The 21,283-nt window shown below is 47.4% G+C and overlaps 1 protein-coding gene and 1 non-coding gene across 4 annotated transcripts in view; both read right to left on the reverse strand.

Annotated features, from left to right (window-relative positions):
* Positions 1–8,461, reverse strand: part of Fam81a (family with sequence similarity 81, member A) — a 59,039-nt gene extending 50,578 nt beyond the window's left edge. The window contains exon 1 of one of the 3 annotated variants that reach the window (XM_006243379.5): positions 7,999–8,455. The gene's annotated coding sequence lies outside the window, so the exon portion shown is untranslated. 3 annotated transcript variants of the gene reach the window in all.
* Positions 8,462–16,454: 7,993 nt separating this feature from the next.
* Positions 16,455–16,586, reverse strand: LOC120094501 (small nucleolar RNA SNORA17). Its single transcript, XR_005488806.1, has one exon. It is a non-coding gene; the product is annotated as a small nucleolar RNA SNORA17 (small nucleolar RNA).
* Positions 16,587–21,283: the final 4,697 nt, after the last annotated feature.

Below are 21,283 nucleotides of genomic sequence, written 5' to 3' on the forward strand. Positions count from 1 at the left end.
ATTGGTTCCAGGCAATCCACAGTCTATCACTTGGCCAAAAGATCCTACCTAAGGCAAACCCCACCCGACCCTTGGGATAAAACAAAGGTCCCACATCCACCAGCCATTCCAAAGACCTCCTCAGTAATTCTGAGAACTTGCTTGCTTAATGGCTGAAGCAATCCTGCAGTGTGGGGCGGGGAAGGGGCTCAGTGGTTAAAGCCCTGCTCTCCCAAGAGTGAAGACCTAAGTTCAGATCCCCAGAACCTATATAAATGCCAGACCACCTATCATGCCTGCCTCAGAAGTAGAGATGGTATACCGACAGCAACCTGCTAGCCTTATCAGCAAGCTCTGAGTTCAATTGAGAGAGCCTTCTCCAATGAGTAAGGTGGAAGAAGAACAATTAAAAATGAGTCCACATACAGACATGGACATAAACACAAACACACACACACACACACACACACACACACACACACAGAGAGAGAGAGAGAGAGAGAGAGAGAGAGAGAGAGAGAGAGGTATATATACATGTACACACATACACTCATGCAAATATGCATATATGCACACCACACACACATACACACATGAGAAAAAGGAAGACATATCTTAGTCTAATTAGCAAATATTCACTGAGCTTCCACAGTGCTGAACAGGATGGAGTGCCCCCATCCCCACCCCGACCCTACAGGATGTTCTATTCAACAAGAAGTAATGCTTGCAAGCCTCCAACAAGAATGAAGGAGCTGGGAAATACCACAGGAGTAGCAGGAGCCAGGCTAAGCCACCAGGCAGATGGGAGGGCAGTTGTGAACCAGGCTATGAGGAACAGGCATTTGAGCTGGGTATTCCAGGGTAGTTGATCTGAGGCAATCTGAGGGAAGTCAGGAGAGGGCAGTGTGGAGGAAATGGTCACTAGCAGCCAAGAGCAAGCACAAGGGGACATACACACTTGCTGGAAAGCAGTTGGTGTGAGGAGAGGAGAATCACTGAAGTCACATCCTACACAGACCTCTGCAGGAGGAAAGACATGGGATCAGAAGGATGGGACTAAGTAAGGGAGGTTTTGACAGAAACACCTCCACACAGGACAGAAAGTCACCCATGGGATTGTGACAAGGAACAGAGTCAACACAGCCTTGGCGTTCAAGAGCTGACTCCAGATGGGGATGAGAGCAGGAACCAGCAGGAAACTGTGTCCCCACTCAGCACAGCAACAAGCCCAAAGGACAGCCTGCAGCACACCCAGACTGGACCCTTCCCAAGTGTCAAGGTCATAAAAGACAAAACAACTGGGGGAAGTGGCCCAGTATTAAAGAAGCCAAGAGACGCATCACTGAGCCTGAGGCAGGACAACCAAAAGTTCCACATCAATCTTAATGGACCCGGTCAGAAGGGAGGAAGGGAGGAATGGGATGGGCAGGGATTAGCTAAAGTCACCAGTCCTAAACAGAGGAGCCTGGCATGGTGGCTCACTCCGGGGATCCCAGGATGGAGGAAGCCAAGGCAGGAGGGATGCCCTGTGTTTTGAGAGCAGCCTGGAATGAGCTCTTTTCTAAACAGGGGAGGGGCAGGTAAAGGCGCTTGCTGCCAAGCCTTGACTTGCCAAGACTTGAGTTTGATCCTTGGACCCTACATGGCGGAAACAGAAGTGACCTGCATTCAACCAGAGGGAAATCGTGCCCGGTACAGGATATCTAACTAACTATCCAGGGCCAGTGAAGTCAAGGATCTTAGAAGAGAACCTACAACTTCCACTTTACAAAGCCAGCATAATTCCCAGCTACATTCTAAAGATGTCTCCTGATTCTCCCAGACACATGTGGTCCTCGTCCCTCATCGAGAAAAGGAAACTTTGAAAAAGATGAAGATCATCCCAAAAAACCAATCAAGACACAGACTTGTGGAGCCCAGTCCCAACAGACACATTTACAACGTAACCTCAGGGAATGTTGTGGAAGAGGGGCCGGGAAGAGGGGCCGGGAAGATTAGAAAAGTCAGAACTTCAGGGAGGGTCGGTTGCCATGGGATTGTGTCCCCCAGGAATGTCAGAAGCTGCACCCAGAACATCTCAGCAACATGACTGCACAAATGTTAAAGTGGATGGGGGAAGCCCATGAGGTCTCAGATCTACAGAAAAGAACTACAGGTAACCAAGGAACACTGAGAGTGGGAGAGATGGTTTGCCCCAGGGAAGAGCACATCAGCTGGCCATCCAATACCAAGTGGTCAGCTCTGAAAACAAACATTCATACAAGTAACTCTATATCGACTGAGGGGGTTGTATTCAGGACACACACACACACACACACACACACACACACACACACACACACACACCTAAATGGATTGTTTTAAACCCTAGATTGGATCCTGACCCCTAAATCAGAGCCTTTTAAAAACAGCTTCCTCTTCTTCTGTATGACGTACTATTAGGACATCTGGATAAATCTGTAGAGTACACCACGGATTCAAACTTAATTTCCTGATTTTGACAACTGCTGTAATTTTTTTAATGTCCGTTTAAAAGAAGGAAATACATACTTGCTTATTTGGGGCAGTACAGGTACATTGCCTCCCTGTTGCTCTGACATGGTACAGGAGAAATTGCGAGCGAAGCGTGTGTGTGCACACCCATCCACAAATAGGTGCAAAGAGTGGGAGAAAGTGCCAGAAAGATAAAACAAGTGTGGATGGAAGCTAATATTTACAGAATGTGGCTGAAAGAGAGATCAGAACTGTTCAGCTTATTGTCGGAGCATTTCCATAAATCTGAATCAGTTTAAGATTTAAAAAAAAAATTTAAAGGGGAAGAAAATAGTTAGGAAAGGCAGAGTGATAAAATAACCATGTCAGGGCCCTGAGCAAGGCAGAGGAGGGAAAGCACAGGGCTAGCCAGAGCTCTTGTCTCAGCTCTGCCTCCAGTTATCCTGCGCCCGCCAATCTCTCCATCCACAAAGCAAGAACAAGAAGTGTTGGCCTCACAGAGATGGAGAGAACATGGGCTCCGTGGGAGGCGTGTGACCGTGACTCTGAGTTGACCCTGAAGCTAGGAAGGAGAAAAGAAAAGGCCAGGAGGGGAAGAGAGAGGGGAAAAACCAACTTCAGAATCCCCACAGCAAGAAAGGCACCAAGCCGGGCATGAAGGCAGGAATAAAGAGAGGCACAGGAGGGCAACAGGGCATCGATTAAGGAGAAGGGCAGTGGAAAGCCTCAGTTCTGCAGCCAAGACCCTCCAGGGGCCCTGTGAGGAGGCAGTTTCCACAGAGAGATAAAGGAGGAGTTCAGTCAAAGGAGAAAACTCACTCAGCTCAACAGAACAGCTGCTCCTGCTTTAACACAGCCTCTGCCCTCCCCACACAACAGTCAATGGCTCCCCGTGGCTATTTCAATTGAGTTTAAGTTCATTTAAAATCCACATAAAATGGAAACTCATTTCAAGCCAGGTGTGGGAGCACATTCCTATAATCTCAGCCCTTAAGAGGCTGAGGCAGGATTGTGAGTTCAAGTACAGCCCAGACTGAACAGCAAGACTCTGTCTCAAAAATAATAAAAATTCAGCTCCTTGGTCACACTAGTTATATTCTGTGAGCTCCTTAACCACACATTCGTTAAGTACCATGACTCCCTTCACTCAAGAAAGTTCTAGTGAACAGAATGGAAACTCCAGCACCATTTCTTACAGGAAAGATGACTTCACTGTATGGCAGAATGAGGGCGGGGGGCAGAGGAAAGAGGAAGCAAAGAAAGGCAAAAGGACAAACTGACAAACGAATGTGTCCCCAATCCAGGGCATGCAGGACCAGAGTGAGGGGATGAGATCGTAGAATGGGTTTAGGCTGGACTTTGGACAGACACAGAGACATTCCTGAATTCCAGACCAAAACAATAAGGTCACGGGGAGATAGAGAGGGAAATACTTGGAGACTCACAGGAGGGCACAGCTGGATTTACAGAGGTGGAGGGCAATATGGAGAATGTGGGTGCCTGGCATCTTACCCATCAAAGGCCACTTTCTGAAAGGGAACCTGGAACTTAAGGGACAGAAAGCCATGGAACAGAGCAAAGTGGATGCAGGCAGTTAGTGAAGAATACAATTCTCTTGTTTCAGAGAAAGCAATCCTTCACAAAATTAGAGCCAGCATCGATTTAGAACAGAGCCAGTCCGAAGGTCCTTGTGACTTTCTCGTGGATAACTTGGCAGGCGAGGAGAAAAAAATTAACAGTGAGGGTGGTTTTGGGATTAGAGACTGGAATCTAAGAAGTCCAAGTCTGCACACAGTGGCACACACCTTTAAGCTAAACACTCTAGAGGCAGAAGCAGCCAGATCTCTGGATATGGGGATAGCCTGGTCTACATAGTAAGACCCTGACTCAAAAAAAAATAAATGTCAAAACCTGTCAAGATCAAAGATTGTGTTTTACGTGTGCTGATGGGAGATGTGGAGCTCTGAAGACGGGCTGAAGAATTACCATGACTCGGATGAAGAAGTTGGAGTGATGGTTAAAGCTGGGCACAGTCAGTGGAAAGATTCAGTGAAGTGGGAAGCCTCTTAAAGGTCAATTTTAGGGGTTGAAAGAAAATGCAGGTGGAGCCACAGGAGTCAAGGCAGACCCACAAGGATCAAGGCGGAGCCATGGGGGTCAAAGGCGGAGCCAGAGGGGTCAACTCAGAGTCTCAGCATAAACCCAACATCACCAGCAAAGCTAGCAGAGCAGAGAGGGGAGCCAGCTGCTTCGGGTTTATGACTTTTTCCAAGCCTCAGGTGAAGTGGTGATTTCCCATCTGAGTGAGCAACGTTCACCAGACAGGCTGTTTTCTCTCCCCCACCCCCACCTTTTATAGGCAAACAAAAATGAAAAAAAAAAAAGACTTTTCTGTTTAAGTGTGTGTGTGTGTGTGTGTGTGTGTGTGTGTGTGTGTGTGTGTGTGTGTGTTGTTCTGGCACATACCTGTAAGTCAGAGGGCCACTTAGAAGGGCCGGTTCTGTCCGTGTGCTGCGCTTAGGTTCTGAACCTGGGGCTCAGGCTGTCCGTCTTAGTGACAGGTGCCTTTACCTGCGGAGCCATTTTGCTAACTAAGCCTCGTTTTTTTATAGAAAGGGTTTTGTTTGTTGTTTGATTTTGGTTTTTTAAGGTCCTTTACCACCCTAATGATTCTATTTTGATATTTGAGAGAATTTAAAAAGGCCCGGACTTTTTCAAAATGTGCAGAGCAGTTCTGAAGGGCCACCAGGTTTGGCAAATACCAAACCAAGGCTGCCAGAAAGACGGCATTGAGAAGGCAGTACCACGCTCTCAGGGCTGATACCTTGGAGGTGGCACTAAGGAACAAGGCCAAGGTCATCCTGGCTCTGGTGAAAGCATCCCCCTCACAAAGGGGTGCTCAGTGCTCACACTCTGACAGAGGGGAGAAGGGGAGATGGGCTTAGAGACAGGAAAATGAAAATACAGGAGTGGGCTGCAGGATACACAAAAGGAGACACTGAGGGGTTAGCCAGCCAGCACAGGCGGGAGAATGAGTCCTTTACCAACAAAAGCTCTAAGGAGGACTTGTGGCCCGTTAAAGGGTTGTGGGCTCATTGGCAGAATTCTTGGGCAACGAGGACTTTTGTATCTGGATGCTAATCAGATTTCTAATATGTAAACCATTAAAGATTGCTAAGCCCTCAGGTACACAAGCTTACTGACAGCTTACTAACTGAACACTTGGCTTCCTCGATCCTGTAGGATCACTCTGCCTTTCCTAAGGAGCTGAATTTTTACACAGAGAAAGTCAGATTCCCAGGAATAGTGTCCTTGAAACACAAAGTCAGAGTCACTTCAGCTGTCCTGTGGTAGGGACCATAGGTACCTGTTGTGCCCCCTTGGTGGAAAGGGAAGATTATGGATGGAAAATGGCCTCTGTGTCATTTTTAGTACCAGCCAGTGCTAAAATTAGAAAAACTACCATAGCCTGTAAGTCACCTCTACACACCTACACACACACACACACACACACACACACACACACACACACACACACGCCAAGGCAGATAGGATGTGCATTTCTTAAAAAGGAACGTATTTACTCTCAGAAGCCTAATTTGTTAATTTTTTATTACATTTATTCGTTCTGCTTCTGTGCCTTGTGTGGGTGTGGAGGTCAGAGAACCACTTGTGGGGGTTGGATGGTTCTCTCCTTTCACGGTGTGGATTCCATAGATCAGACTTGGGTCCTCAAGTTTGGTGGCAAGAACCTTTACCCACACTGAGCCATCTTGCCAGCCCCCAGTCCCAAATCTTCAAAGAACAAATGCAAATCTCTAGTTCTAAGAGAACCTTTGTAGATCCAAACCAGTCCAGCATTATTTCTGTGAAATAACCTCTAACAACAGCATACAGACTTTAAGCTGAGTGCACGCATGCGCGACACACACACACACACACACACACACACACACACACACACAGCTTCTGCACATTGAAGAAATGACTCACTTAATTTGCCACTGCCTGCCACTACTGGGTTTTGATTTTACCTGTTCAGACACAAAGTTTCCTATCAGATCAACTACAGGAAAGAAGTATTCAGTAGCTTGAGCCCTGACTGGGTTCAGGACTTAAGGGCACCGAAGGGATTTTTAATCCAACCATTTTAATGAGCCTTTCTGGCCAGACTGTTCCGTCCATAAAATGGTAACATTTCTTGCCACTTTCGGAGCCAGCTCGTTGGAAACCCCTTGCGGAATAAACATGGTTACGTATGGCATACCCAAAGGAGCCCTTCCTCAGCTTGTAGTACCAGCAAAACAGCCTTGTGCTGCAACTGGAAAGAACCAGAGTCCTTCCTTTCAAAGGATGAAGACCAGTGAACCCGCGGGAGCAATGTGGCTAACCCACCCAAGGTCACTCAGCTCCAACTGGGGATGATAGACTTGCCCCTAGTCCTGGCAAACTCTGCATACCCTTGGCTCTCCTCAAACAGTCCCTTGGGGGCCTCTCCTGTCTGCTAGCTTGCAGCCCCCGCGAAGATGCAATACCACTTGCGCTCTGCGCCTAACTTCAGCCCTGCGCATCAGCATGCAGTTAACCCTTTCGCGTCCAGAGTGTCACACGGGGCACGCACGGCTTCACCCCTCACCCCCTCTTCCCAGCACTATCCCATGCTTATCCATGGAGTGGTTGCTCCAAGGTCACATCGACAGTCCCTGCGGGAGCACCCGCTGCTTGTGTCCAGAGGATGCCCAGAGGCGCGGGGAAGGGAGACACCTCTGAAGACTCACCCGCGCGCGGATCTGGCGCGCCGCGGCTGCCCATGTCGTCGCCGGCGCTCTGGGTGCGGTGGCCGCGAGCGCGGGGCTATGCGGGGCGAACCCGGCTGCGGGCCCGCGCTCCAAACAGCGCGCGCGCGGCCCGGCCCGGGGTTCGCGGCTCCCCCACCCGGGAAGGGCGCGAGCCGCCGCGCGCCTCCCAGAGCCGCTTCCGGGCGCGTTGCCTGGACGCGGTTGCCGTGGCAGCCCGAGCTGGAGGCTTTCCCCGCGCGCCGGCGCCCAGCCCGCCGGCGCCCCTCCTCCCGCCGCGTTCCCACACTCAAAATAGCCTTTCTGCGACGCCGCGGGTCCCCACCCAGTTCGCTGCAGGGAGTCGGCGGGCGGGGACTTGCTTACAAGAACCTCAGTCCCGTCTTTGGGCAGAGGTAGGTGTAGGGAAGGGTGCTTGAATGAGAGCCCAGCCTTCCAGGTCGCAATGTCATCAGTCATTTTCCCCGGGAATCCTAGCATCCCTTCTGTACCAAGCCTGATTCCCATAAAAATAGTTAAATGTTTTTCCCACCTCAAACTGGGGAGAAGTTATGGGTTGAGACCACAGTCCTGGGAAACAGCTCCTTCCAGCGCCCCACCTGCACAGGTGATGGACCCCTCCAGGCGACAAGTGTATATGAGGGAATCACCGAGCCTCGTGCACATCTGCCCAAGAGACAGCACCCCTGGGAAAATGCTACACCGATTTTCCTCTCAGCCCTTCTCCTACCTTCTGTCTCCCAGAGAGTTCCAGCTTTGCCCTCCTTCCCATCGGTGCTGGGTTCTCTCAGCAGGAATCACTCACAATTTTGCTTCCTCTCGGTAGGTGGGGTTTAAGCAGAGTGGAGGATCCCACCTTTGCTTGCCTCACTGTGTCTGGTTCATAGCTCTTACGTAGAGGCATGGGCTTACCCGGGGCAGGTGCTCCTGTCTAGCGGCACTCCTCTGCCCCCCCCCCCCGCCCAATTCGAGGGAAGCTGGGAAGAAAGCAGGCTGTGCAGCCACTTGGAAAGGTCTGGTCTTGGAATCCTCGATCCTGTAGTTATTTATGTGTCGTCATGGGCGTTCTGCAATTTACTCGCCTGCAAAGTAATAACTCCCCAACACACACACACACACACACACACACACACACACACACACACACACACACACACACAGAGAGAGAGAGAGAGAGAGAGAGAGAGAGAGAGCGCTAATGAATATAGCACTCACTCAGCTAACAGTATTTATTGAATGTCTGCCAAGTGCTAGAAACTGTCTTAGCGCTAAGGTGAAATGGAGAAGATGAAGGTGGAGAAGGCACGGACTCTGCCCCTCTCCCGGCCATTGCAGCCTAACACACATTAATCAGAGAGTTAGATGCACATAAAAAATGGTGGTGACCAAGAGGTCATGGCCTTAAGTCCTGTCTCATGGAGATCCAACCTTTAGTGTTCCTTTAGTGTGACAGCTTCTCTTTCTGTATCACCTGGTGCACAGTCTGTAAACACAGATAGGATTCAATCCTGTGGCTCTCTGGGAATTTCCACCATTTAAGATACATTTGAGGGGGTGAGGAGATGGCTCAGCGATAGACAGAGCGTTTGCCTTGCAAGTGTGAGGACCTGAGTTCCATCCTCAGAGATTATGTGGAGATATATATATATATATATATATATATATATATATATATATATATATATATACAGGGAATCAAGGACCTATATATATTTATACATACATACATACACATATACATATATATATATATATATATATATATAGAGAGAGAGAGAGAGAGAGAGAGAGAAGAGAGAGAACTCTAAACAAACATATTTTTCTAAGCCAGACATGGGGATTTGGTGTTCACTTGTAACTGCAGAGCTGAGAAAAGCAGAAACAGGCAGACAGATCAGGACTCACTGGTCATGCAGCCTAGCCTTCTTGATGAGTTCTAAGTCTGTGTTAAAAAGGTGGACCATGCCTAAAGAATGATATTTGAGGTTGTCCTCTGACCTCACACACACACACACACACACACACAAACACAGACACAGAGAGAGAGAGAGAGAGAGAGAGAGAGAGAGAGAGGAATGAAGCATATTTCTTGCCACAGTGTCTGGAAAAACACAGCTGTCACCATAAAGTGCCAGCACTCATCACCGTGAGGCCAGAGACAGGCCTAGGCTTCCTACCCGTTCCCACAGGCTGCCTTCCAGTGTAGGGTGTGCCTGTCACAGCGCCAGGCAGCCTGCTCCTGTCCATTTTGTTTCCTTTTCCCTCCTTCCCCTTTCGCTCCCTCCCTATCCTGCTTTATTCTGCCACACGCCTAGTAGTCAGGGACTTAAGGTCCTAAGAAGGGGACAGAGGAGAGTTGTCACTACTGATGGCCTTCAAAGCATAACTTTATTTACCATAAACCCTCCTCACACTCTGGAGTGAGGAAGACTACCTGGGAGTCGAGGGGTTTTGCTATAAGCATGCACACACCCTATTTAATTTCTTTTTTAAACAATCATGCTGATTGACAGAAGATACCACATTTTTTTATTGGATATTTTTATTTACATTTCAAATGTTGTTCCCTTTCCTGGTTTCCCATCCATAAGCTCCCTATCCTATCCCTCTCCCCTTCTTCTATGAGGGTGTTGCCCCTCCCCAACCACCCTCCCTTCCCACCTCCCAACCCTGACATTCCCCTACACTGGGGGATCTAGCCTTGGCAGGACCAAGGGCTTCTCCTCCCATTGGTGCCCAACAAGGCCATCCTCTGCTACATATGCAGCTGGAGCCATAGGTCTGTCCATGTGTACTCTGTGGGTAGTGGTTTAGTCCCTGGGAGCTCTGGTTGGTTGGCATGGTTGTTCTTGTGAAGTTGCAAGCCCCTTCAGCTCCTTCAATCCTTTCTCTAACTCCTCCAACAGGGACCCTGTTCTCAGTTCAATGGTTTGCTGCTAGCACTCACCTCTGTATTTGTCATGCTCTGGCTGAGCCTCTCAGGAGACAGCTATATCAGGCTCCTGTCAGCATGCACTTCTTGGCTTCATCAATATTGTCTAGTTTTGGTGGCTATATATATATATGGGCTGGATTCTCAGGTGGGGCAGGCTCTGAATGGCCATTCCTTCAGTCTCTGCTCCAAACTTTGTCTCCATATCTCCTCCTATGAATATTTCTGTTTCCCCCTTTAAGAAGGACTGAAGCATTTGCACTTTGGTCATCCTTCTTGAGCTTCATGTGGTCTGTGGATTGTGTCTTGGGTATTCCAAGCTTTTGGGCTAATATCCACTTATCAGTGAGTGCATACCATGTGTGTTTTTCTGTGTTTGGGTTACCTCATTCAGGATGATATTTTCTAGTTCCATCAATTTGCCTATGAATTTCATGAAGTCATTGTTTTTGATAGCTGATTAGTACTCCATTGTGTAGATGTACTGCATTTCTGTATCCATTCCTCTGTTGAGGGGCATCTGGGATCTTTCCAGCTTCTGGCTATTATAAATAAGGCTGCTATGAACTATAGTGGAGCATGAAGACAACAAGTTTTTAAAGGTTCCTTTGCAAGGCCTGGTGGCTCACACCTGTAAATCTAGCAGTCAGGAGGCTGAGGTAGGAGGCCTGGACTCCACTGTGGTTCCCAGATGAGCCTGGGTTACAGAGGGGACTTTGTCTTAAAGAAAACAAAAAGTAAAAACAATTCACTTAATTTTTTTAAAAAACCGTGATATTAGTTCTAAAATTTCCAAACAGTAACAAATCAGGCCCATGACTTCCTGCTTCTACCCCCTCCCCCTTTTTTTAAAATCTGTTTTTAATCCTAACTTAAGCTCACTCTACCCTCTGCCTACCCCTTTACACATCTGTAAGTTAAATTGTAATCATGTACTCAATGTTGCAGAATTGTTGTAACTCATTATAAGAAATGGATTTTTTTCTTGCATTACTTTAATTACCAAACCATGGAGTTACCACAAATTATTATATGCTAGCAGAGTTTATTACTAAAAACATTTTTTTTCAAGGAAAGAAAACCCGACTTGACTTGCCTTGACTACAACTATAAAACTAAAACTGGTTTTCATCAATGAAAGCTCAGCAGTTAAAGGCATTGGCAGCCAAGCCTGAGACAGGAGCTGGATCCCTGAGACCCACACGCGGAGGTCAAAACTGACTCCTGCAAGCTGCTCTCTGAACTTGACACTTGCACCATGGTGCATGCACCCTCCCCAACCCACAAATAGATAAATGCAATTTATAAAAAGTAATAAAAAGGCAAGCGGTCTTATAAACTTGGTATTATAATATTAGTTACCAGCCAGTCAATGAATAGAAATAATTCGTGCTGTCTTCGAGCCCAGACACGAGGAAGTTCGCTTTTAAAGTGACATTGCACTGCTGAGCTGACGGCCTGTCTTGGCACTGATGTAGACGACACAGTGAATAGGGTATCACACTGACCCGCAAGCAGACTCACACAGTAAAGATGAGGAACAGGCAGACCCTCAGTATAGAAAGTGCTTGTCATGAAAGCATGAGGCCTAGAATTTAGACCCCTAGAATCTATAAAACTAAGGGGCCATAGTGGTTGCCTGTAAGTTCAGCATTGGGTCAAAGAGAAAGGGGATCCCAGAAACAATCCTGCTAGCTAGACTAGCCAGAATGGCGAGTTCTGGGATCAGCGAGAGACCCTGCCCCAAAAAATAGAGTGGTCAAGGAAGACACATAGTGTCAGTCTTTAACATCCTCATACCCACACGTATGGGAATACACATATATGTTGTATACATACATACAGACACACACACACACACAGAGTAAAAAAAAAGGTGAAGGCCTAGGTTGGTCAAAAGTGGTGTTTGCTGGGCCTGGAGAGATGGCTCAGTGGTTAAGAACACTGGCTGCTCTTCCAGAGGACCCAGGTTCCACTGCCAGCACTCAAATGACCATCTGTAATTCCAGTCCCAGGGCATCTGATGCCCTCCCCTAGCCTTTGTGAGCATGCATGCATGTGGTATATAGACATACATGCAGGTAAAACACGTATCCCCATAAAATAATAAATAAAATGTTCAAAATATTTTTAAAAAATGGCATTTATAAGAATGTAAAGCAAATGAACCAAAACCAAGAGGACAAGTTCGAGATGAATATATGGCGTTGTTACGAGTCTTCTCCCAGCCTATCTAGACAGTGCAACCTCACAAAGATCCAGATCTGTTGGTTGTGTCACAGCCACGTATTCCTAATAACAAGGAGCCCAACAGTCCTCCTCTTAGGAGGGGTCACACGTGGGAACAAAGAACAAAAGCTTTCCCACAGGGGAACAATGAGAAAAAGCCAGTGATGCGGGGGTTGGGACCATGTCAGAGAGGGCAAAGACAAAAAGGTGACCTCCATGAGTAGTTGACAGATGAGTTAAGAAAGACTGGGTGCCAGAGAAATGCAAGGAAGACAGGTCACTCTTTTCCTGTGGGGTTTTTGGGGTTTTTTTTTATTTGTTTGGTTTTTTTTTTTTTTGTTTTTTGTTTGTTTTTTTTTTTTTTTTTGAGACAGTGTCTCATTATGTAAACCAGGTGTGCTGTTTGGATTTTTGCCAACTTGACAAACGCTAGAACCAACTTGGAAGAAGGAATGTCAGTTCAGGGTTCGTCTCCACTAGACAACACTGCGGGGCATTTTCCTGACTGATGATTGATATGGGAGGATCCAGCCCACTGTGGGCGGCGTCATCCCTAAGCAAGTATTCTTGAGTTGTACAAGATAGAGAGTGAGAAAGTCCTGGGGAGCAAGCCAGGAAGCAACATCCCTCCAGGTTCTCTGCATTCGTTCCCACCTCGAGTCCCTGCCTTGACTTCCCTTCACAATGGGCTACAACTATAAGCTGAAATAAATCCTTTCTTCCTCAAGTTGCTGTTGGTCGTGGTGTTTATCACAGTGGCAGAAAACTAAGACACCAGGCTTGCCTGGAATTCCTGATCTTCCTCCCTAACTTTGGATTTTTGAGCTTCCATGTGTGTGCCACCATGCCTAGCCAAAGTTGATTATTACTATTTTTCTTCTGTGTCTTTTATTTATTCTTTTTTTTTTTTGGTTCTTTTTTTCGGAGCTGGGGACCGAACCCAGGGCCTTGCGCTTCCTAGGTAAGCGCTCTACCACTGAGCTAAATCCCCAGCCCCTATTTATTCTTTAATAATTTCACAAATGTATACAATGTCTCTTATCCTGCCCACCCACAATGCTCCCACTTCCAGACTCCCCTTCAATCCCAACATGTGTCCTTCCAACCTTCATGTCCTCGCCTGGTTTTGTTTTGTTTTGTTTTGTTTTGTTTTGTTTTGTTTTGTTTTAATTTAAGAAATGATTTTATGTATATGGCCTGCGTCTATGTATGTGCACCACGTGCATGCCTGGTGCCTGAAGAGGCCAGAAAAAATGAGCCTTGTCACCTTGAACTGGATTTAGAGGTGGTTGTGAACCATCATGTGGGTGCTGGGACTCAAACCTGGATCTCTAGAAGAGTGGCCACTGGTCTTAACTGGTGGACCAGCTCTCCAGCCCCATGTTTTGCTTTTAAACCCACTGCATTCAGTTAGTGCTGTCTGTCGCACTAATTGGACCCACAAATGCTGACTTCATCTGTGCAGATGACCTTAGCTACTGTGGATTTGTGAGTGCCCATGTCATGTACAGAAGACTGCATTTCTCAGCACTGCCTGCCCCTTCCCATGCCCCCCTTCTGCAGCTCTTAAATTTCTTCTTCAATGTTCCCCAAACCTGCAGGTCACTGTTTAGAGAGTCACCACAGTGTAAGGAACGGGAAAGACCTCTGGGGCTGCTCTCCACAGCCCAGTAAACATTCCTGGTTGCTTCACTACTGTGAATACATGATCACAGCAAAGGAACAGAAAGCACAGTACACCATTCATGCTGACTGACCATCAAAACTCCACCCTTAATTTCATCGTGGTCCAGGAGGTGGCTCAGTAGGTGAAGGCAGATTCTTGGGACCAACACAGTGGAAGGAAAGGTCTGATTTACTCTGGTTGTCCGAGACCTCCACACACTCTTGGGTGCACACACCAAATAAACAAGCAGAATGTACAAAATTAAATCAAAGGTGAAATACTCCAGCAGCTATAAGACACCTGAGTACCCCACCCCCACCGCCAGCAAAGTGGGGGGGTTCAAACTGTGGGACATTATTTTCTTAAAAACTTGGCACAACTAATTAACACAGCATATGTATTGTTTATGTTATGATTTTTCTTTTTCTGATAATAATAACAACTCAAAGGACAGCCATTTTTTTCCTCTTTCACATGTAAACATAGTGGATATTTATGTATCTGAATACACTATAATTGACCAGTTGTTTCGCTAGTAATTACTCTTCATGTCTAAGATAATTCACAATTATGTTTTATATATACATACTATATTGTTAATTGCTGTCTAGTCACCTCACGAGTATTTTTTTTTAAACATTTTATTGGTTCTTTGTGAATTTCACGTCAGTAGCCCAATCTCACTCATCTCTCCCCTCCCTCATATCCACCCTCCAACCCTTGAAACCTCAGCCCCCAAAAGAGAAAAAAACATCTTGTGGAAGCTGCAGTGTGTCCCACAGTAGACCCTTTTGTCCACTCTTCTTTGCTTCTGAGTGTGCACTGCAAAGAGTCATTGGTCTGGTTCAGACCTCTGACTTCTGCTACTCTATCAGTACTGGATCCTCACTGGGACGCCTCTTATCCTGTTGTCACCCTGTGTCATGGAGATCCTGGAGTTTTGGATCTGTAGAAGCAGCCCCTTCATGTATTCCAGCAGTTCATCAGTGGGGTAGAGGTTGGGGGAGCCAATTCAAAGCCCTGGAGCTGGGTCTTCGAGGTATCTGAGCTGGTCAGCCCACCAGCTCTCCCGCTCTTCATGACCTGAGGGCTGGTTCACCAGCAACCCTCCCCGCACAACCAGAGCCACCTCTACCCTGCTGCCCAGGAGAGGTGCAGGGCCCGCTCTCCCAAATGCTGCAGCAGGTAAGGGGCAGAGCTGCTTTCCTGATATCATGACCCCAGCGTCAGTTCTCCTGCCTGCCAAAGGTGCTGAGGTGTAAGGGGCCGGAGAGCATCCCTCCCTCATCTGTACCACGACAGGGGAGACAAGTGGCAAGGCCAACTAACTCTCCCACACTCACATCCTCAGGCTGGCTCACCCACAATTCCCAAATGTGTGTGCGTGCGCGCGTGTGTGTGTGTGCGTGTGTGTGCATGTGTGTGTCCGTGCGTGTGTGTGTGTGCGTGTGCGCCTGTGTGTGTGCGTGTGCGCCTGTGTGTGCGTGTGTGTGCGTGTGTGTGTGCGTGTGTGTGCGTGTGTGTGCGTGCGTGTGTGTGTGCGCCTTGTGCGCCTGTGTGTGTGCATGTGCGTGTGTGTGTATGTGTGTGTGTGCGTGTGCGTGTGTGTGTGCGTGCGCGTGTGTGTGCGTGTGCGTGCGCCTGTGTGTGTGCGTGCGCCTGTGTGTGTGCGTGTGCGTTGTGTGCGCGCGCGCGTGCGTGCGTGTGTGTGTGCGTGTGTGTGCGCGCGCATGCGCGCGCGCGCGCGCGTGTGTGTGTGTGTGTGTGTGTGTGTGTAGGGGGGGATGCTCTCTCAAGTACTACAGCTGGCTACACATGGCACCAGCTCTCCTGCTCTCACACCCCCAGAGCAGAGCTCTCCCAAGATGCCCAGGCCAGGCGTGGGGCCAGTTCTGCACAGCCCTCATACATCAATATGTCCCCTAGCGGCACCCCAGACCACGGACTTCTGCCTGGCCTTCGGTGGTTAGAGATCGCTACTGCTGCAAAGTCACAGACCCAGATGCGGCCCCCAGTAGCAGCACAGACCAGGACCCCACCGTGGTCCCGGGTGGCATTACCAGCTACTCACATCAGGCTGTTCCTCACTACCCTTGAATCTACATTTCTGCCTCTCTTTGTTGTGCCTACAGCCTTCTGTTTCTCTTTTTCTTCCATTTCTCCACCACTTACTTGCTCCTGTTAGTGGCACCCAGTGTGTGGTGCCATCTCTGGAGTGATCTCGGGCATGGTCTGCTGCCACACACACCCCTGCCCTCCAGGCCTGCATGGCACCAGACTGGTGGTCATTTTAGGCTAGCTTCCTGTCTGCTCCTCCTGGCATTGGAGGGGTGGTCATCCGAGGTCACTTTTTTCAAGGACTGTTGGGCTACTAATCGTTCAAATGTTCACAGGTCAGGACACCGAGTGTAGACGTGGCCTCTCCCCTCTCTATAACCTCCGGACGCACATGTGACACAGTAGCCACACCTGTAGTGCCTCTCAGGGCAGGGGAGTGTTTGTTTGTTTGTTTGTTTGTTTGCAACAATTAAGCACAGCCAGAAAAAAACAACAACGAAGTATTGAGAAAGTCCTTCTTTGGGGCATTTATGTCCTAACTTACGTAATTGCTGCTGTAAAGAGGGCAAATTCAGGCTCGAGTGTGTTTAAATAACTCACAACTGAGACTTAAGATAGCATAATATGACTTGCTACAGAGATAAAGATATTTTTCCCCAAAGAGTTTGTGGCCAGAAATTCTAAAATAAGTTCCTAAGGGAAATGTGTTCAACCTAAACTCAGAGAGCACGTGCCAGAGAGCACGGTAGAAAATTCCACTGCATATCCACTGTGGAAACACTTTAATTCTTTTTTTCCAACAGAAAATAAGCATCTTGAGCCTGGCCAGTGGCTCGCACCCTGAAGCCCAGCACTCGGAGGCAGAAGCAGGTGGGTCTCTGAGCTTAAGGCCAACCTGGTCTACACAGTGAGCTCCAGGACAGCCAGGGCTACACAGAGAAACTCTGTCTCGAAGAAGAAAAAAGACAGGAAGGACAGAAGGAAGGAAGGAAGGAAGCAAGGAAGGAAGGAAGGAAGGAAGGAAGGAAGGAAGGAAGGATAAGGACAAAAACCACCACCATTAAAAAGTATCTGATGGACAGCCCCCACTTCTAACAGTCTGACCAGCCCCGTGTTGAGGTATTCTCAGACAGATCGTGACACACAGTAAACAATGAGGTCCCACAGCATCTGTCAATCATCTTTTTTTTGGGGGGAGGAGCTACGTGGCCAAGATATGTGTCATTTGGGCATCGATCTTCATGGGTAGGAGAACTGGAAGGTAATTTTTACTTCTGATCAAGAACAAAATGGAGTGGTGAGCTCAGGATGTGGCTTAGTTACTAGAGGGCATCCTCACATGCCAGAAGCTGGAGGATCCATCTCTAGTACGGCATAAGTGGAGCTTAATGTCTCACGCCTGTCATCCCAGCACCTAGGAAACAGAGGCACCAGGATCAGAAATCTTAACAGGACGAGCTTGGTAGAGAACTCAATAGCAGAACATTTGCCTAATATATGAAAAGCCATGGATACAATCTCCAGCAGTAAATACACTGATAGATAGATAGATAGATAGATAGATAGATAGATAGATAGATAGATAGATAGATAGATAGGCAGACAGACAGACAAATGACCAATAGATGATAGAAGATACACAGTGTCCTGACTAGTTTATGTCAATTTGACATGGCTGACATCATCTGAAAGGAAGGAAGCTCAATTGAGAAAATGCCTCCATAAGATTGGACTGTAGGCAAGGGCATTTTCTTAATCAGTGACCGATGTGGGAGGGCCTAGTCTGTTGTGGGCGGACCACACCCGAGTTGGTTGTCCAAAGTGCTAATAAAAACACAAGGCGAGCAAGCCAGTAAGCAGCACTCCTCCCTGGCCTACACCATAGCTGCTGCCTCCAGGCTCTTGCCTTGCTTGAGCTTCCCTGACTTCCTTCAGTAAAGAACAGCCTGTGGAAGTATAAGACAAAGCATTTCCTCCCCTAGCTGCTCCCGGTTACGGTGTTTCATTACTGCAATAGAAATCCTAAGACACACGGATACATAGATTACATTAGATTAGATTATCCTAAAAGACAATACAAGTTGGTCCTGGTGACACAAGCCTGTTATCCTGGCACTTAGGAAATGGGAGGCAGTTCAAGGTCAGCTCAACATTCGTGATGAGTTCAAGACCTGCCTGGTTCTCAAGAGAGTCTTTCAAAAGGAAAAAAGATTTTGCACTTAAAATAAAATGAATAGTATCGAGTTGCTCTTAAAGATGTAACATCTGTTAGAATTGCCTTGGTTTCCTCTTCAACATTTGACTATACTGAGCCTGTCTTCAGGAGCCCATCTAGGTGCCCCGGGTGATGTAAGCTTCCACATGAGGCATCGGACCCCGAACGGTCATACAGAAAACCATGGTTACTGTGAACTCAGGAAATAGCTTTTTATTCTTCTTCTGGAACATAAACACTCAGATGACATCTTCTTCTTTGCCCCGAGGGAACTCAGGCTGTGAAGGTGTCACAAGCTACCTGTCCGTCTGTCTGTGCTTCAGAGAGTTGGTTTATATCTCTTTGACTCTGACTCCTCAAACACAGGATAATGTGGTACCTGCCTCCTAGGGCTCTACTGGACGTCAGAGGCAGTGATTCACAAAGGGAACCCCAAACACTCCCAGTATTACTTATTGTATTACTTATTGTCCAATGTAGGAATTTTATTATGATGTTTTCTCCCAAGCCCTTGTCAGCTCAGCGACTATGCATCAAATACTCAGCAGTTATGTCCATTGTGTGCAGACAGGATTTGGCTGTGAGTCTTCTCATTATTACTTGCCTACCTACTGTCAGCCATCACCTCTTTTTCTTGTGCGTGGATGACTGTCAATGTCCTTGTCAGACGTACCCCGCTCTTCGTGCCCTGGATCTTCCAAAGCTGCTCTTCTCAAGAACAAGTCCTGACCAAAAAAAAAAAGGCAGTCCTTCTTGCCCACCCACATGATTCGGGTGAATTAAACACCTAACAAGGCCTTAAAGGGGGGAGGGGGAGCTGGATGTGCTGGCACATGCCTGTAATCCCAGCAGAGAGGTTAGGAGGAAATAATGCTTCTAATGTTTCTTTGTTGCCAGTTTAAGGCTAGCCTGGGCTACATAGCAAGAGCATATCACCCAAAGGGGTGTATGGGATATTGGGGTTATAGCTCAGTTGGTTGCTTACCTAGTGTGCATGAAGCCTTGGGTTCATCCTCCACACTGCATAAATCGCATTCCTACAGTCCCAGCACTTAGACGGTGGAGACAGAAGTCTCCAAAGCTCACAGACACTTCCAGGTCACCTAGGATATATGAGATTATGAGACTCTGACTCCAACCGTGTAGGGGGCGGGTGGGAATATGTCTAGCATACATAAGGCCTTGAGTTCAACCCCCCCAACACTGTTATCTATGCATTGTGGTGCTGATGAGAAGGTAAATGAGTTAGCATCACTGTCCCATCATCCCTGTGGCCACTGCCAGCTAGCATCATCCTTCCCAGTGGCCACTGCCAGCTAGCACCATTCTTCTCTGAGGAAGAGTGAGGCCAGAGGGGTTATGAAGTCCATGGCTCCCGACAATTATTATCACTCACCCTTCTCTGCTTTGGGGTGCTTGGCTTGCTCTCATGATCACTGGAGCAAACTATGCAGCTCCCAGTGTCCCCACCTGGCACAGGCTTTGGCCTTTGAGGACCTGCCTACCTTTTCCTCAGCAAGTGGGCCTCCTCCTGATCGAACCTCTGCCCAGATCTCCTCCTGGCTTTCCCTGGCTTGTTCTTCCTCTCAAATCCAACCAGAAGGTAAAAGCCTAATTAAACCTGAGTCAACTGCTTTACTTTATTCAGAAGACAGAATTCGATGATTCTCATCCTTAAAAGTCAAGCCATTCTCGGAGGCAGGTCTCAGTGACACGTACAAAATTACTGCCAATTCACTGTAAGTCTGCCATCCCAACCTCTGCTCAAACTAGCTTGCAGCTTCTTATCTCAAACAAAATCAAAATCCTTTTTCTTAAACAAAAAAATTTTCAGGACAGTGTCTTGCTCTGAAACCCAGGCCGCCCTCCACTCTGCAGTAGCCTCGTGCCACCTGAGTGCTGGGATTACAGGTGTTTGCTACCATGCCCAGCTTTCAAAACTTAACGTGCCCTGCTCTCTAAACCCACCTAGAAAGTCATGCATGGTGGGACACTCCTGTAATCTCAGCACCTGGCAATTAGAGGCAGGAGAATCAGGAATTTGAGGTCATCCTTGGTTACATTGTGAATTTGAAGTCAGCTTGAGTTACATCAAACAAGGGCTGGAGAGTGGTTAAGAGCACTGACTGCAGGCTGGAGAGATGGCGCAGAGGTTAAGAGCACTGACTACTCTTCCAGAGGTCCTGAGTTCAATTCCCAGCAACCACATGGTGGTTCACAACCATCTGTAATGGGATCTGATTCCCTCTTCTGATGTGTCTGGGGACAACATACTCACATTAAAAAAAAAAAAAGCCTTCCCTTCACGTACCCCACCTAAGGGGATCTCCACAGAAAAGGCTGCAGACTGACTACTGTGTCCCTCCTACCTAAGGAGGAAACTGAGTCTCAAACGAACTAGAGGAACTGCCTGAGATCGTTGTATCGGCGAGAGTTTTAAGGTTTGAACCTCAACCTTCAACTGGGAATTCTAAAATCCATTGCATAACAAGCCATGCAGTGCACTTTAGTGGGTAATTACTTTAATTATCTAAAATTATGGAAAAAGAAGCTGTCTTTAGTACTTCAACGGTTGTAAATAGCTAACTAGAATGAAATTATTTGTCTTTCTCTCCACATTAAAATGATTGTTCCACAGACAAAGAGAAAAAAAAATAAGAGTTTAAGTGAATGCTCTTTGTATCTGAGAAATTATTTGTGTGTTAGTAAAATAGGTTTTTACCTTAACTCTTCCATTTTTAATGAGCTAAAGCTGACATTAAAGCCATGTCCTCGTTCTTTGACAGGAAGTTGTTAAAACATATTTGGAACACTTTGTAGTCGATGAGCTTATGTACTTTTGAACCAAATTAGCTTTTAAGTTAGTGTCTTAAGTCCTCTTTAACAAATGTTTCCTACTGTCACCATCAAGGGGA

This window comes from Rattus norvegicus, chromosome 8, assembly GCF_036323735.1.
Source record: "Rattus norvegicus strain BN/NHsdMcwi chromosome 8, GRCr8, whole genome shotgun sequence".
NCBI classification, from domain to species: Eukaryota; Metazoa; Chordata; class Mammalia; order Rodentia; family Muridae; genus Rattus; species Rattus norvegicus.